Here is a 16878-nt window from a genome sequence, read left to right on the forward strand (position 1 = left end):
GGGAAAATAAATCTTGGGAGTCAGGTAGCAGTCAGGTACTCTGCTTCACCCCATATTTTTCTCTTAGCAGCCCCTTTCCCCTTTCCTTATCATCAGACCCTCCTCTCCTTGTGCAAAAGGAATAAACAGCAATTTAAAAAAAACCCCCCAAAAACTTGAAGTTAAAGATAGCTGTAGCAATTTGCATACAGTATCCATGTACTTAGTTCATCTACTATTGATGCATGTTACCTTCTTCTGAAACGGCTTCAAGTATTCCATAAACACCCTTTTGAGTGGCACTATGGCACTATGGCACCTTGTCCCTGGAAAAATGGAAAGCAAAGGTTTTCAATGTCTTTGCTAAACAAGGATCAATGCCTATACTTTCCCTTGAAAGAGGCAAGGACTTCTAATGGGGCCAATTATCACCCTAATAAATCCCTGCCTTTCTCATAATTTCTGGACTGTCATGGCTACAACATCACCCTTACCCTACTGTATACTAACCCTTAAAAGGGGCAGAAAAAGTACCAAGTAGGATGTGGCAAAAAAAAAAAAAAGAATAATCCCTGTATCAAACAAGGCTGGGACACGATACCTGGAGCCTTGGGCATAATTCTCAGTGATATTTTATGTAAATGCTATGTAAACTGGAGAACTGAAACAATCTAAAAACATGTTAAATCCTGAAGTGTCTCATGGGTATTTGGGCAGTTAGAGAAACTAGCTTTGCATTCACTAATAACATCAAGATGAAGAGCAGACTTAACTGAGGAGAGTACAGTTCAGAAATGCATGGGGAGGGCGGTGCTACAAGAATGTTTCTGAAGATGATAAGCTCAAAGTAAAAAAGGGCATGAGCTGACACTCTGAAGGATGTCTCCTGAAGAGAGTCTGGAGACCTCTTGGTTAGCTAGAGAGTAATTAATGTGTGGAACAAAGTGTAAAAGTCAGCAACAGCTTCATTTATTAAATGAAAGAAACTGTAGCCGGTCATGTAGCTACTATTTATTCACATTACAATAGCAAAACAGGTTGATGGTACTCCCCAGATTTTATCATAATACTGAAAAACTGCATTCAATTTAAGAGAAACAATTTTATCTTTTTATTCTGTAGTGCCCAAATATAGCTACATATTACTTCTAAGAGCTTTTAAACCTGGAATTAGGGACTACTTGATTTGTTTGGTCTGCATATAGTTAGACATGATGAAAATGTAAAAACAATACAAAACCCAAAACCACAAAAAATTCTTCATGATGTAATGAAAATTAAATTATATGAAAACATGGGCTTAAGTGGTGTCTACAGAGTCCATCTGCAAAACTGGCACCGGAAAGCAGTCAAGGTTAACAGGACTTTGGGAATAAATAACAGTATTGAATTTTAGCTGTTTTTTAAAGAATATTGCATTAGTAGTTGTCACAGAGTGCCTCTGGGCAGTGGGAGGCTTGGTCTGGACCACTGCAGTCTCTCCAAGTGTCCCTAAAACCAGACCAGGAATGGTTTCTAGAGCAAGGCAGAAACTCAGGGTTCTTTCCACTTTGAGACCCTCTCCTTTTGGCCTTATATCTTCCCTGTCACTCTATAGCCCGGACTGGCAAGTAGCTGGCATTCAGTTTCTCTACTGAAAGATGGACTTTGCCTTCTTGTGAGGAGACCAAGTGTCCAAAAAGCAATAGATAGTCTCTTCAGTAAAGGCATTTATTGGAGCAAGGACCCAGGTGCAGGTTCTCTGCCTTCCTTCAAAAGGAGTTCAGCAGTCCCCAGTTCAGCCCACATGGACTTGAGCACCCGCAAATTTATTCAGCTGTTCAGGCTTGACTAAGCTCCCAAAACGTTTCTCTTGGTCTTTGTCTATATAGTCTCCTCCAAGGAACTGACAGTCCTTAGTTCACAATTCCCTTGCTATTGTAAATGCTCATCTTTCCCCTAGCCTCCTGAGTGTGGACCATGTCACCTTTTCTATTATGTCAGCAAAGGTATTCTAGACTCTGTCTATCTTGTCTTATCCCACATGTCACACAGATAGAAAATCCTGGCACATAGCAGGGGCTTTATTCACCTTTCTTTTCCTGTGTGCTAGCATTATAAGTAAACTGAGGCACACAACAGTATAATGATATGAATACAGTTAATGCAGAAATATTGCAATACATCCTATAGTGCAGCCAGCATACTTACACAGTGGACCTCTTCATCTACACCAAATGGTTAATGGGGAGCATAAATTTGTGATGACTACTACTCCAGGGTTTTGATATCTGAATCAATACTTTCTTTTACTGATTTCCCCTGAGTATTTTACATAGCATAATATTATTGTAAACTATATTATAATATTCTATTACATTTACATTACGAATGCAAAAGAGAGCAATCCCAGAACAGTTTTTTTTTCCTTCCCTTTGGAATTGTGTTATAATGACTACAACAAGTGATTAACAAAATATAATACAGAAAGTAACATTTAGCTAGTACATTCTCTTTAGAAATACTACAGTATTGAATTCTAGCAATCCTTCATATAACTATTATTCTGGTACAATCATAAACGAAAATATGAATGTAAATGGGAAACAGTATAAAATGCAATGAACGGGTTTATTGAAGGTGGATCAAGTGAGACTAACCTCATTGGTTTCTTTGATAACTGATTTTTCTAAACAAAAGAAATGTAGATTTCCTTTGACAGGACTTTAATAGAGCATTTGATATGGTGCCACAGCAGAAAATGTTATTAAAGTTAAAGAAGTTGGGGATTAGTAGAGGAACTGTAAGGTGAGTAAGGATGTGGTCCAAGGGAGAGCCTGCAACAAGGGAGGTATTGCACTGGAGGTGGGTTGCTAATAGAGTTCTTTAATGATCTGCCTTAAAGCTTACCATATTTAATATTTTCATCAACTGGCTTGGTTGTGAAAGATTTGTTTGTGCACTGCATAGGTTATATGCTGCAGGAGTGGGCCCCCAGAACTCCCCTTCTGCCCCACCACACAGGCTGCATTGACAGACCCACCCACACTGGCAGTGTCTGCAATGAATCCCTGTCCCCTGCTACATAAGCTGCATGTGGCTTTTGGGCTGCTGGTTGAACACTCCTTTATTACTCCACAAGTTGCTGATTAAAACACTTTATTGGGACGTCAAACATGTTGGCTCAAATCTCCTTCAGGCAAGGCGGGGATAGGTGTTGGGTCTCCCATTTGCAGGACAAGTAATATAACCAACAGGTTACTGTGTTAAGAATTATCAGGTCCTCACCCTCACCAAACAGTTACTAGTCAGAGTGTTTTGGGGGAATTGTAGACAATATATGTGTACTTGATTTTATTCCACCCCAAAAGCCTTTTGTGTATGGTCAGAGGGGAAATGTAGGGCAAACATAGCTATGCAAGTATAGCTGCATAAGTGCAACATAGATGAATAATAGTATATGACCTTAGAAAATTACATAATTTTTAAACTAAGGTAATTTAACTTAGATTTCATTTTTATTTAAATGATTATTTTTGTAACAAGTGAAAAATGTTATGCTAGTCAAATACTTTACAGTTGGGGATAATTAAGTGCAAATAGTAATTTGTTAGTTTATAAGAATATTTTTCTTCTTGCATGCAGAATGGGTGGAGAGTGCATATGTTCCCCCAGTCCATTAGACCTTTTAAGCATTATCATTTTCACTCATCTATTTTGTCATCATCATGTACGTTCTTTAGGGAATTGGGTGTAATATTGCTGAACAGATGGGCAGAAAATTATATCACCAACTTGAGACTGATGAGCAGACTCAAAAGCCACATGTGGTCCTGAACAAAGCTATTTAATGATGACCCTGGTCTCAAATATTGAAGATTCCCCATAGCCTGGCTTCTTTTTTGGTACCAGGAGACCAGTAGTTAGCAACTGTTGTGATACAGTTCATGTTGTTCTCCAACTGCTTAGTAGTCCCAACTAAAGTAGGAGATGGGTATAGTGAAAAGCTGGAAAAGTTTGTTTGAACTTCAGTTTGTTCAGCTGATTTTTTTTCAAATTACCTTCCTTGAGCTCAGTCTTCCTAAACCTAAATCTATAAGCCTTAAGTCTTGCATTTTATTTTCCATGCAAGTTGGAGGGGCAAATCTTTTAAAAGCAAAAAATACTGCAGTGAAATTTGAAGACCAAAGCCAATGTTATAAAATTGGGGGTCTAAAATAGCCAGGTAAATATAGATTTAGGCAAGTAGCTAAAAAGTAGCTTCACAAATGATGAGCACCTACAGTTCCTAAAGAAATGGGTAAACTGCACCTCTAAAAACCAAGCCTAAGGTGTCTATGAACTTTAAATGTACTTTTGCAAGGTGTTAATGATCCTAAAACATCCATGAGAGATGACTAGTTAAATAGATATAATATGATTGCTCACGTGCTTTGAATATTACTTAAAAATGTGTAATACTTTTAAAGGGAACTGGAATATTATAGTAGCATGACTGTTTCTTTGTGACTACAACAATACATTATGGGCATTGAAAGCCTTATATATTGCCAATATCCTCAGAATTACAGGAAATAAGTTATGAAGAAACTCTGCATCCATCCATTTATTAAATGGTATAGGACAGATGCATATTCATGAAATCCTCTTTAGCAAGCCATGCTCTAGAGCCCAGTTGTATCTGCTCCCAAAGGATACTGTAAGCTTGGGGAGAAGAATCCGGGAAAAGGTAACCTTTTGGGACCAAAGGGCAATGAACAGGCCAGTTTACAGGACATTTTGCTAGGGAAGGTCTCCTTGGAAGAGGGGCAGGAAAAGAAAGGTTGCAGATTAAGAGACCCAGAGAAATGGCTGGAGAGTATTACAATGCCAAAGCCACTGCCACTGCTAGCTCTTCATCAGCTTACACCTGTCAGGTGTCTGTCCAGGCATGACCATTCACTTTTGAAGTTTCCACCCAGGTCTGGGTTTGTGGAGACTGTGATTTACAGGTTCCTTCTACTCACAGCTAGGTGAGGGAGTGCCTGCTATGTGAGCAATGCCTCCAGGTGGTATCCTTCGGGGAGAAGTCAAGACAGCTACAGGAGTAAGTGGTGAAGCTTTGAAACATCCTCTGCCATGAAGACTACATTGATTCAATGCCAGAGAAGACCTCTAGGACTGTAGAGGAAGTACTGACAGAGCATAGTGATGACTAGAAAATAATATTTGGAAGTTCCCAAATTTCCCAATTCCCAATATTTTAGGAATTGGATTGTAGGTAAAGTAGTAGATATGTACTAAAAATATGGTCCAGGGCAATGGCACAGGTTAACTGATTTCTAAAAACTTGTTTGTGGCAAAGTTCCCTTCAAGGCCAACTGCGTCTGACACAGGCAAGCAGGAAGCAGACATAGGCTGGGAGCTCAAGACATGTACTACACTATTCCATAATAGAGTTAAAGAATTCTGCAGCCCTGGCTAGGTCTCAGTGCCCATCTGCAGAGCCCTTGGGATTTCCAGTTTTGGTAAATGGACCAAATTAGTAGAAACTGGAAAAAGCCCAAATCAGAATGTGTGCATATAATGGGTTTGTAATGAAAAGTATAAAAAAGTAACCCCAAACCCACATTTTCCCATGATTAAAATGAAACATCACTAATATATCAATATATTTATATCTATATAACTATAGGTATATATACTGTTGTCTCATTTTAATAAAGGAAAAAGGTCAACCTGGGGTTTGCTTTTTTATAACCAAAAATTGGCGGGGGGGGGGGTTAATTACAGAAAATCAGTATTCCTGCTTATACGGAGGTGATCCTCCCCCTCTATGCAGCACTGGTCAGGCTTCAGCTGGAGTACTGCATCCAGTTCTGGGCACTGCACTTCAAGAGGGATGTGAACAGCATGGAGAGGGTCCAGAGGAGGGCCACTTGTATGATCAGGGGACAACAGGGCAGGCCGTATGAGGAGAAGCTATGGGACCTGAACCTGTTCAGCCTCCACAAGAGAAGGCTGAGGGGGGATCTAGTGGCCTGTTACAAACTAGTCAGAGGGGATCAGTAGGCATTGGGGGAGTCCCTGTTCCCCTGAGCACTGCCATGAGTGACCAGGAATAACTGTCACAAGCTGGCAGAGGGAAGATTTAGGCTAGATAACAGGAAGCACTACTTCACGATCAGGGTGGCTAGGATCTCGAACCAGCTTCCAAGAGAAGTGGTGCAGGCTCCTACCCTGGGGGGTTTTAAGAGGAGGTTGGATGAACATCTTGCTGGGGTCGTTTGACCCCAGTACTCTTTCCTGCCATGGCAGGGGGTCGGACTAGATGATCTACTCAGGTCTCTTCCGACCCTAGAAACTATGAAAGCATAAGGCTGTAAAACTTTTGGGCTAAAGAGGAGAATAGAATTTGCATATAGAAGATAGCCACCAGTTCCTGAGGCCTCTGAAATGGGACAAAATTCCTTAGGCAAGGTGTACATAGATGATACAAAAGACCAATTATATCCCTTGGTGTAGAAAAAGGTATTTTTTTCCCAAGGTTCATGTTTATCTGTGGAAAAAAAATCTTTTTTATCTTCAGGTCTGGTGATCAATAGGATTATGAGAATGTGAGAGAGATGTGTCCTCCAAGTATGTAAGAAACAGATTTTTTCCACACTTCAGAACATTAGTTCAACCTGTGTTTTCTCATATTGTGACCAGTCTCTTTAGAGGAAGCCAAACAAAGCAAACAAAAACAAGAATGTACATAGTCAATACTTTAGTGTTGGGGCTTTAAATATATGACCATATGGCTACAACTTGAATACCTGACACATGGAAAATACTGAAATGTAATCACTTTTTAAAATGAAAACTTCATAATATTACAAGAAGGAAGCAAAACTTGCTACCTGGAGCCCACGACCCTGCTTCTGCCTTTATTAGAGCGAATTTGCATTCCAACAGAGCACAGAGATACCTTTCTATCAAAGAGATTCCCGCTCAGAAGAGTATTCCATCTTCCCACTCTTCTGTGAAATATGAAACATCATCACCAGGAGGAAATATGATTCTACATCCTGCTTACCATGAGACAATTTTGAGGTAAAAAGCCTAATCTGAACAAAATGAACTGTCCCAAACAGGAGACTTTACCACACCTGCAGCTTTCCTGTGAAATACGAATTTTCATTTCTATCTCAGAGAACTTTTACGACCTTTACAATCTCCTATGCCTGACGAAGGGTGCCTGTTCTCAAAAGCTTGCAAATAAAGGTGTTATTTTTCAAATATCTAGTTGGTCTAATGAAAGACCACCCTCTGCCATGAGTTTTGATCATGCTGACAGTATTTCAGACAATACTGTCCTGAAGGAAGGGGCTAAGAAGGGGGACGTTAGAGATTCATAGATTCCAATGCCAGAAAAGATCACTATGCCAGTGAAGAGCTATCTGACAAGAAAGGATGTAACATTTCCCCGTAAGTTTGATTAAAGCATATCTTTAGAAATAAAGAAAACAAAACAAAAACTTATAATCTCATTTTGGAAATGCCAAGCAAAGCTTATTCTGCCACCTCCTGCTGTAAGATGTACCATTATTTAATTACCCTCACAGCTAGAAAAATGAATCTTATTTCAAGGTTGAATTTGTTTAACTTCAACTCATACTTTTGTCAGCAATGTTGGAAAGCTCCTCAGATAACTTTTCTATTTACCTAAATGTCTTTATTTTCTAAATACCTACACACAGTGATCAACTCTTGTTTTAGTCTTCTCTTTGAACAAAATTTATACATCTTAAGACATGCACATTGATTCTACTGCAGTAGCTGCAAATAAACTCAAGGCAGTAGATGTCAACGCTGTGGCTTGAAAAAATTGTTAGGTGCCTAGACTTGAGCTATCATGTTTGCTCAAAAGCAGCTCACACTGGCCACCCTTTCTCTGTTAGGCATTATCAGAACATACTTAACATCTGATTGACACAGAAGCATTGAACTGAACATGACAGCAACAGGAACAGTGATCTTCTTTTTCACAATAGCCTAGTGATTAGAACACTTCTTCAGGAACTAAGAGCATCTAACCTGAGGTCTAAAACCTGAGCAGTTTTAAATTCAATCTCCTCTTTCCCAGGAGAACACCCTATTCACCAAGCTATAAGCTAGCCTGAAGAAAGAATGAGGTACAACCACTTCTGCTGAAGCTGGGCCATGGAGCAGCCAAGAGGGCAAGATTATTAGAAGCTAAAGTGGGCCTAAAGATTATTAGGGCCTAAACAGTAGGCAACCCAACTCTCTAGCCCAGTGATGAATGCAATGTTGTTGGACTAGGGGAATCTAGATTCTGGTTCCTGTATACGCATTTTACATCAGACAATCATTGATTAAAAAATAGAATAACAATAGTAGAAGGGCCTGGAGCTCAAGATTCCCACTCCCTGGAAAAGTGCTCTGCATAGTAGACTATATTACTAAGGGTGGGCATCACCATCATATTCAAGAGGGTCTATATAGTGCTGTGATTTGCACTGAATTGAATTCAGTTCTTATTTAGCATAGGGGCTTCCCCTCCAGGATACTGAGATCCCAAGATGAGGGAAGCACTTAATATGCAGCACTGCCTAGCTTCAAACAGCAGCATTAGTCAATGCATAGCCCTGTGCCTAGTATTTCCTATTGACTCTGTGTAGGTGCCTCCCTGCTCATTCACAGAATCAGGATCCACCTTTGAAAGAATTTGTCTTCATTGACCTTACTGGGGAGCCTACATGACTGGCTGTTTCAGTTTGGACCACTATCATGGGGCAAAGTACCTAATTTAAGGGATATTAAAACTCCTACCTGGAAGACTCAGTAAGGATTATTGGGAATTGGCACAATGCCAGTTCTTCTTGGATGCTAACCTTGTATATGGTGGTCCAAGGATTTTTCTTCTTTGAGATAAACTGTCAGAACTCACTCTGTTTCAGACTAACTATGATTTTTCTGAAGAATCAGCACAAAGTGAGAAAAATATTAAATCAGTTCTCTATAATGTTCATTGGATCCCTTTGTTTTGTGTGCAAACACATCATTCATAAGGACCATTTTTTCTTTCAGGACCTTTCCTGGAAGATCTAAAAATCTGAAATGATATAGCTAACAAATTCTGTGCATGAAGTCAGTAATAGTGCTTCTTGAACATGATGAAAGTCTGTGTTGTTAGGTATTGTGCAAGCTTCACCTCTGTGTCAAAGCATTTTCCAAGATACTCTTGCAGAAGAAACCCAGCATCTTAAATGTAGATATAACAAATGACAAAAGCAACTAGTAGAGAAGGAAACAGACAAATGACTCTGAACAGATAGTACTGGGTTTTTTTAATACTGTACACTTTTATACTGACATGATGGGCACTTTAATGATAGTAAACAGAAAAACAGAAGCATCCAAGCACATAAAACTAAGAGAAGAACATCAATTTAAAAATACGCAGGGATAAAACATTAGACAGAAGGCAGAGATGTTATATGCCTACATCATCTTCAAGAGTCCACAGCAAAATATCATTAATTAATCATCCTGCTCCAGACAGACCCTATCAAATATTTTTTTCTTGATTTATTTGACTGAACTGACTCTGAACATTGCTGGTCATTATTCAAAGTATTTTTAAGAGTTCAGAGAAAAAGAAGCATCAAGATAAATGACAAATTTGAAAAAGGAGTATAGGTTGTAGCTGTGTTGGTTTAAGGACATAGATAGGGAAGGTTCTGTGGGTAAATCTGATATCTTTTATTAGATTAACTCAAATAGTCGTAAAAATTATTGTTTGCAAGCTTTTGGGTACAAACACCTTTCGTCAGGCTGAGGAAACATCTTCATTTGGTGTGTGCTGTTCCCGGATGGAATGAATAGTAAAGAAGCCAGGAGCTGGTATGCAGGCAAGAAAGCCAGTCAGTGAAGATGTAAATTGAGGGGTAGACAGGTTGGGAGAAGGGGGAGAGTAATGAATGTAGGTGGTAAATAGTAAAACGTTACCTGAGGAGTCAATGATTTAAATGACTTAAGCCAACTGAAACATTTTGTAGTACTCAATAATCAGAAGTAAGTACAAAAGTTATTTTTAATGTATTGAACGTATTGCAGAGAGTAGGACACAGATGAGTGGCTTGAAGTTGGAGAAAAAATAGGTTTAGGCTGGATATCAGGAAAAAAAATTCTTCACTGTTAGAACAGTGAAGCAATGGAATACATTGCCAAGGGGACTTGTGGACTCTTTGTCATTGGAGGTGTTCAAGAGTAGGTTGGACAGTAGGCCTGTCTGAAGCAGCAAATATTCAGTTTGGATTTGGATTCAGTCAATTGGGAGGACTGTGATTCAATTTGGTGATTTGAGTTAGTGTCCTGATTCAATTCAGCCATAGACTATAATGAGGAATCACTAAAATACCTGTAACTTTGTCATTATTTTGCAGATTTGGATGAACGCAGCAGGAATGGTAAATCCTTCTGAGGTCATGAAGTCTACCAAGTTTCAAGGATATAGGTGCAGGAGCTTCTGTGAAAGTGGCCCTCAAAGCAAAACACATATCACTTGTGTGTGTTAAGGAGTGTAGATTGTAGCCATGTTGGTCTAAGGACAAAGGCAGATAAGGTTATTTGCATCAATCTGATATCTTTTATTAGAACAACTGAATAGTTGCAAAAATCTATCTTTGCAAGCTTTCAGATTTAAAAACCCTTCATCAGGCGGAAGGAAACAACTGCAGTTCATGTGTGCACTCTTCCTGGATGGAATGAACAGTAAAGAAGTCAGAGGCTGGTCTGCATGCAAGAAAGCCAGTTAGTGAAAATGTAAATTGAAGCATTGGGGGTGAGAAACAAGATGCGGGGAGAGGAAGGGGAATGTAGCAGGTAAATATGGGGAGTCAGATGTCAGGCAGGTTATAGTGTGTCATAAGTCCAATGTTTATATTGTCTACATAAGTTTTTGTATCTAGAAGGTTCATGAAGTGAAGTTCATAGGCTCATGTATGAAAAGTGTTTTGTATATTCAAACAAGCACTGAATCTCATCACCAGAAGCAAACTTCCTACAGCCCAAAAAACACTGAATGGATCCAGACTATGTCATGACAAGAATGCAAAACCTGCAACATCATCTCCAGTACCCCCACAATTACTACACCCCACAAAAGAACCATCACCATTCCTGTGTCTTACAGCTGCACCTCCAGAAACATTATATATCTTATCCAGTGCACCAAATGCCCTGATGGAAAATACATAGGGGAGACCAAACAACAACTGTGCACCAAAATGAATGCACACTGGAAATCTATTAAAGATCAGAACACCCAATTACCAGTGGGGGCTCAAGAAAACCACTGTCTTTCCAATCTCTCAGTGGTGATTCTCAAAGAAAATTTAGAAAACATTTTTCACAGACAAGGCTTCTGATTCGAGACTTTTTATGGGTCTCCCGATATGATTTGCATTCAGAGATTCGGCCACTGAATCAGGCTGAATCTCCTCCCAATCAAATCAGCTACTAAAGCTTCACATGGCCCTGTTGAACAGACATTGGTCAGAGGTGACCTGGGTGTAGCTATGCCTGTGTTCTATTATGAGTATTTCCAATGCTTCCATTTGTCACATAGGACTGGAAGGGAATTTTTTCCCGTCCTGCTGCTACATGCATCAGGGTCCCTTTTAAAGCCTTCCTCAGAAGCTTTGGGTATTGGCTTTAACCAAAGCTAAGGATTTTGACTGGGGTGTGTCAAAGCTTCTCCAGGGACTTAAAAATCCAGAGGTTCCTCACTAAAGGGTGTTGCCCCTCTGCTCAAGGTCAGATTAATCATCATATTTGGGTGCAGGTAAGAATTTTACACCATGGCCAGATTGGTATAGATGGGGGAGGGGGAAGAGTTGCTTTCCTCTGTAGCTGAGGTCTGGCCCTTTTCCTTGAATCTCACGCGTGTTTCTTCAAGAAAAAAAATTGTAACAGGAGGGCACTGACTGCCATAGTTGCTCTGATTTACCTGTGGCAAAATAAAGTGTCATGTCTTGTGGCTGTGTCAGAGTTGACTTTGTAGTTCTATAATAGGTTATACAATGGGTTTGATGAGAAAGATTCTGCTGCAGTCGTGGGCACTAAATGACCTATGGAGGTCCCTTCCAGCCCTACTTCCCTATTATCTTAATGCTTTTAAAAATAATTAAAAACCCTGAAGAAATCTTGAAGTATCTGGAATTGCGCAAAGGGAACACAATGAGACTTTATTTTTTTAATTATCCTGTGAGCTGTGTTTTACTTGCCTTAAGGAATAACCACTACAGAAGAGATTAATTTTTATTAGCACCTATGCCTAAGTAAAGACTAAGTAGAAGATTTTCTGATTCAAAAGCATCAACCTGGATACCAATTTGATAAGCCCATGAGGGAGAGATAAATTAGAAACTTTTAATTCTAAACAAAGGGAATTTGATAATAAACCCATCAAGCCTTAAATTCTATTTTTAAAGGACCTGTTGTCAAGAAAAGAATGAATACGATGGGGGGGGAAAGGGGAACAGAAATCCCATAGTGATTAAGTACCTTAGAAAACCTTGTTCATATATAATGAAATTTCATCATAAAAAATATTGCATACATTTTTTAAATGTCAGGAAGAGCTGATTAAAAGCACAAGAGATATTAACAGATTTCTTCATAGAAAATAAGAGAATCTCAAAGAATGACAGATTCTAAAACTGTTGGAAAGTCAAAACATTTTATTTCCAGATGTTCAGAGACATGATATTTTTTTCAGATGGTACAACAGACAGCACCACCACCTGTGAAACTAAAAATAAAAACAAATAAAAAGAGATATGTGAAAGCACAGATTCACACAATGAGGAGCGAGGGAAAGCAAGCAATATGAAGAAAGTCATTTGGTTTGGTTTTGTTTACCAAAACAAAAGAAGAGGTCATTCAGAATAGTTTATTCACTTTAAATCTCTCAGGTCTCACTATGGGACACCATTTTCAGGGAGGGCAGAGAAAAGGAGACAGTATGCCTTTATATATATAACCCAGAAGTTACTATAGATAGACAGATATGCACACATGTACAGACACACACACACACACACACATACACATACATATACATACATATATTTCCTTGTCTCCTTGAAGTGTGACTGAAATGTCATTGGACAAAATGCTACAGTGAAGGTCTCCCATTTTCCCACCCACTACCTCCCTCAATGCAATAACCCACACCTCTGGATGTTCAATTAAAAGTTAAATATCCAGCAACAATCCTAAAGAGTATAGACCATAACTGAAGATGCTGTTGATAGCAATTTGTTAAAAAGCAAAGATTGAAATCATAAAGTAAAAAAAACCAAAAATATGATTTAGATTGCTTAGACAGAAGTCAATTTTAGATTTAAAAATAACTGCATTTCATGTAGTACTTTGCAGGCTACAGAGTTATGTAATCTGGAAGCCATAGATAGGTTAGAAGAGAACGCCCTGCTCAAAGCAGCACCACCCCCAACTGTATCATCCCAGCCAAGGCTTTGTCTATCTGAGTCTTAAAAACCTCCAGGGATTCATCAAGAGTCCACAGCCTATATAGGTAGTCTATTCCAGTGCTGTACTACTCTCCTATTGAGAATGATTTTCCTAATGTCTAACCTAAACTTTTCTTGCTGCAACTTCAGACCATGGCTCCATTTTCTGTCATCTGCCATGACTGAGAATGGTCTAGCTCCATCCTCTTTGGAACCTCCCTTCAGGTAGTTGAAGGTTGCTATTAAATTCCCCCTCAGTCTTTTCTTCTCCAGACTAAATAAGTCCAGTTCCCTCAGCCTTTCCTTAGAAGTCATGTGCCCCAGCCCCGTAAGCTGTTCTGTTGCCCTCTGCTGGACTCTCTCCACATCCTTTGTCGGGGGCCCAAAACTGGACATGGTATCCCACTTGTGGCATTATCAGTGCCAAATAGAGAAAAATAATCACTTCCCTTGATCTGCTGGCAGCACTCCTACTAAAGGAGCCCAGCATGCTGTTAGCCTTCTTTGCAACAAGGGCACACAGTTGACTCATATACAGCTGATTGTCTACTGTAAACCCCAAGCCCTTTTCTGCAGGTTGCTTCTTAGTCAGTCAGTGCCCAGCCTGTGGTTCAATCCTAAGTGCAGGATTTTGCATTTGTCCTTATTAAACCTCATGACATTTCTTTTGGCTCAATCCTCCAATTTGTAGAGGTCTCTCTGAATCCTAGCCCTACGCTCCAGCACATCTACTACTCCTTGCAGCTTGGTGTCATCTTGGGTACACTCCATCCCATCTTCTAGGTCATTGATGAAAACATTGAACAAAACCAGCCCCAGGACACGAGGCACTCCACTTGATAACAGTTGCAAAATAGACATTGACCATTGATTACCACCAGGGATCCTGGTTTTCTCTGATGAAAAAATCTCCAATTTTTGGGTTAAAACACATAGTCCACATTTTTTCTGTGATTAAAATGAACCACCACTATATATATATATATATATATATATATAGATATAACTATATATATATATATATATAGTGGAATCACATAAAAATGTTGTTTTTGGGTTACTTTTTAAAATTGAAAACAGGGGATTTTTTTTTCAGACAAATACAGAATCCCTAGTTATAACTCTTTGAGCCCAACAATCCAGCCAGTTTTCTGTCTACCTTACAGTCCTTCATCCAATTCATACTTCCTTAGCTTGCTTGCAAGAATGTTGTGGGAGACTGTAGCAAATGCCTGACTAAAGTCAAGGCATGTCAGGCCCACTTCTCTCTCCACATCCATGAAGACAGATATCTCATGATAGACGGCAGTCAGACAGGCCCTTGGTGAATTCATGCTCACTGTTCCTAATTACCTGCCCCTGCAAGTACTTAGAAAATAGATTCCTTGTGGATCTGCTCCATGATATTTCTGGGGCTAACGTGAGGCTGATCAGCTCAGAATTCCCTAGATCTGCCTTTTTCCCTTTCTTAAAGATAGGCACTGTATTGCCCTTTTGTAATCATCCAGGATCTCTTCTAATTGCCATGAGCTTTCAAAGATGATGGCCAGTGGCTCTCCTATTACATTGGCCAACTTCCCCAGCACCCTTAGATGCATTGTGTACAGTCCCATGGACTTGCACACATCCAACTGTTCTACTGTTCTAAATAGTCCCTAACCTATTCTTTTTGCCACTGTTGACTACTCATTTCCTCTACAAACTGTGCTGTAATCTGAGAGCTGACTTTGCCTGTGAAGACAAGTAAAAAAAAAGCATCAAATACTTCAGCCTTTTCCACATCATCTGTTACTAGGTGTACCCCCTCTTTTAGTAAGGGACCCACACTTCCCCTGATCTTCCTCTTATTGTTGACATACTTTAGAATCCTTCTTGCTACCCTTCATGTCCCTTGCTATTTACAACTCCAGTTGTGTTTTGGCATGCCTGAGCAATATTTTTATACTCTTCCCAAGTCATTTAAGTTTTCACTTCTTGAAAGCTTCCTTTTTTCCTTTTTGTTTTTCATCTCACTGAAGAATTCCCTGCTAAGCCAAGCTGATCTGGTGTACTTGCTAATCTTTGTGCACATTGGCATGGTTCCTTCCTGAGCCATCAGTAAGGTTTCTTTAAAATACAGTTTTGGACTGGCCTGCTCTCCTGGACTGCTTTCCCTCTCAGACTGGCCTCTCAGGGGATGCTGCCCATCAGTTGAAGTCTGCTTTTCTGAAGTCCGGGGTCCTTACTCTGCTGCTCTCCTTCCTTCCTTTCCTCAGGATCCTGAAGTCAAATCATCTCAAGTTTGCTGCTGCCAAAGTTGCCATCCACTACTGCATTCCATCAATTCTTCCCTGTTTGTGAGCAGCGGGTCAAGAAAAACATGGCCCCTAGTTGGCCACTCCAATACTTGTACCAAGAAGTTCCCCCAACACTCTCCAAAAAATCCCAGATTGCCTGTGCATTGTTGGATTGCCCTCCCAGCAGATGTCAGGGTGATTGAAGTCCCCCATGACAGCCAGGGCCTGTGATTGAGAAACTTACATTAGCTGCTTACATCAATGCTGACCTCGTGAAGGAACACCTAGAGAAGCTGGATACCTTCAAGTCAGCCGTGACAATCTGCACCCCAGGGTACTCAAGAAGCTGGCGAGCGTCATAGCCCAGCCCCTGGCACGGATCTTGGAAAACTCCTGGCGCTCTGGTGTAGTGCCCGAAGAGTGGAAGAAGGCCAATGTGGTGCCAATCTTCAAGAAAGGAAGGAGAGTGGATCCGGCTAACTACAGGCCCATTAGCCTGACTTCTATCCTGGGGAAGATCTTAGAAAAGTTTATTAAGGAGGCCATCCTTCATTGACTAGCCCAGGTTAACATTCTAAGGGACAGCCAGCATGGGTTTGTTGCAGGTAGGTCTTGTTTGACCACTCTCATTTCATTCTATGACCAGGTGACCTATCACCTGGACAAGGGAGAAGAGATTGATGTCATATATCTTGACTTCAAAAAAGCTTTTGATCTGGTATCCCATGATCACCTCTTGGCCAAACTGCCCAGTTGTGGCCTTGGCTCCACCATGATCCGCTGGCTGGGAAATTGGCTTCGTGGTCGGACCCAGAGGGTTGTGATTGATCGCAGTCACTCATCATGGTGCCCTGTGACCAGTGGGGTCCCTCAAGGCTCTGTCCTTGGACCCATATTGTTCAACATCTTCATTAAAGATGTGGACATCGGAGTCAGAAGTGGACTGCCCAAGTTTGCCGATGACACCAAACTTTGGGGCAAAGCATCCACACCGGAAGATAGATGGATGATCCAGGCTGACCTGGAGAGGCTCAGCAAATGGACAGACGAGAACCTGCTGGTGTTTAACACCAAAAAATGCAAGGTTGTCCACCTTGGAAGAAAAATCTGCAGCATCTTTATAG

Source organism: Crocodylus siamensis, chromosome 1 (genome assembly GCF_052110815.1).
Source record: "Crocodylus siamensis isolate JL-2025a chromosome 1, ASM5211081v1, whole genome shotgun sequence".
Lineage (NCBI taxonomy): Eukaryota > Metazoa > Chordata > Crocodylia > Crocodylidae > Crocodylus > Crocodylus siamensis.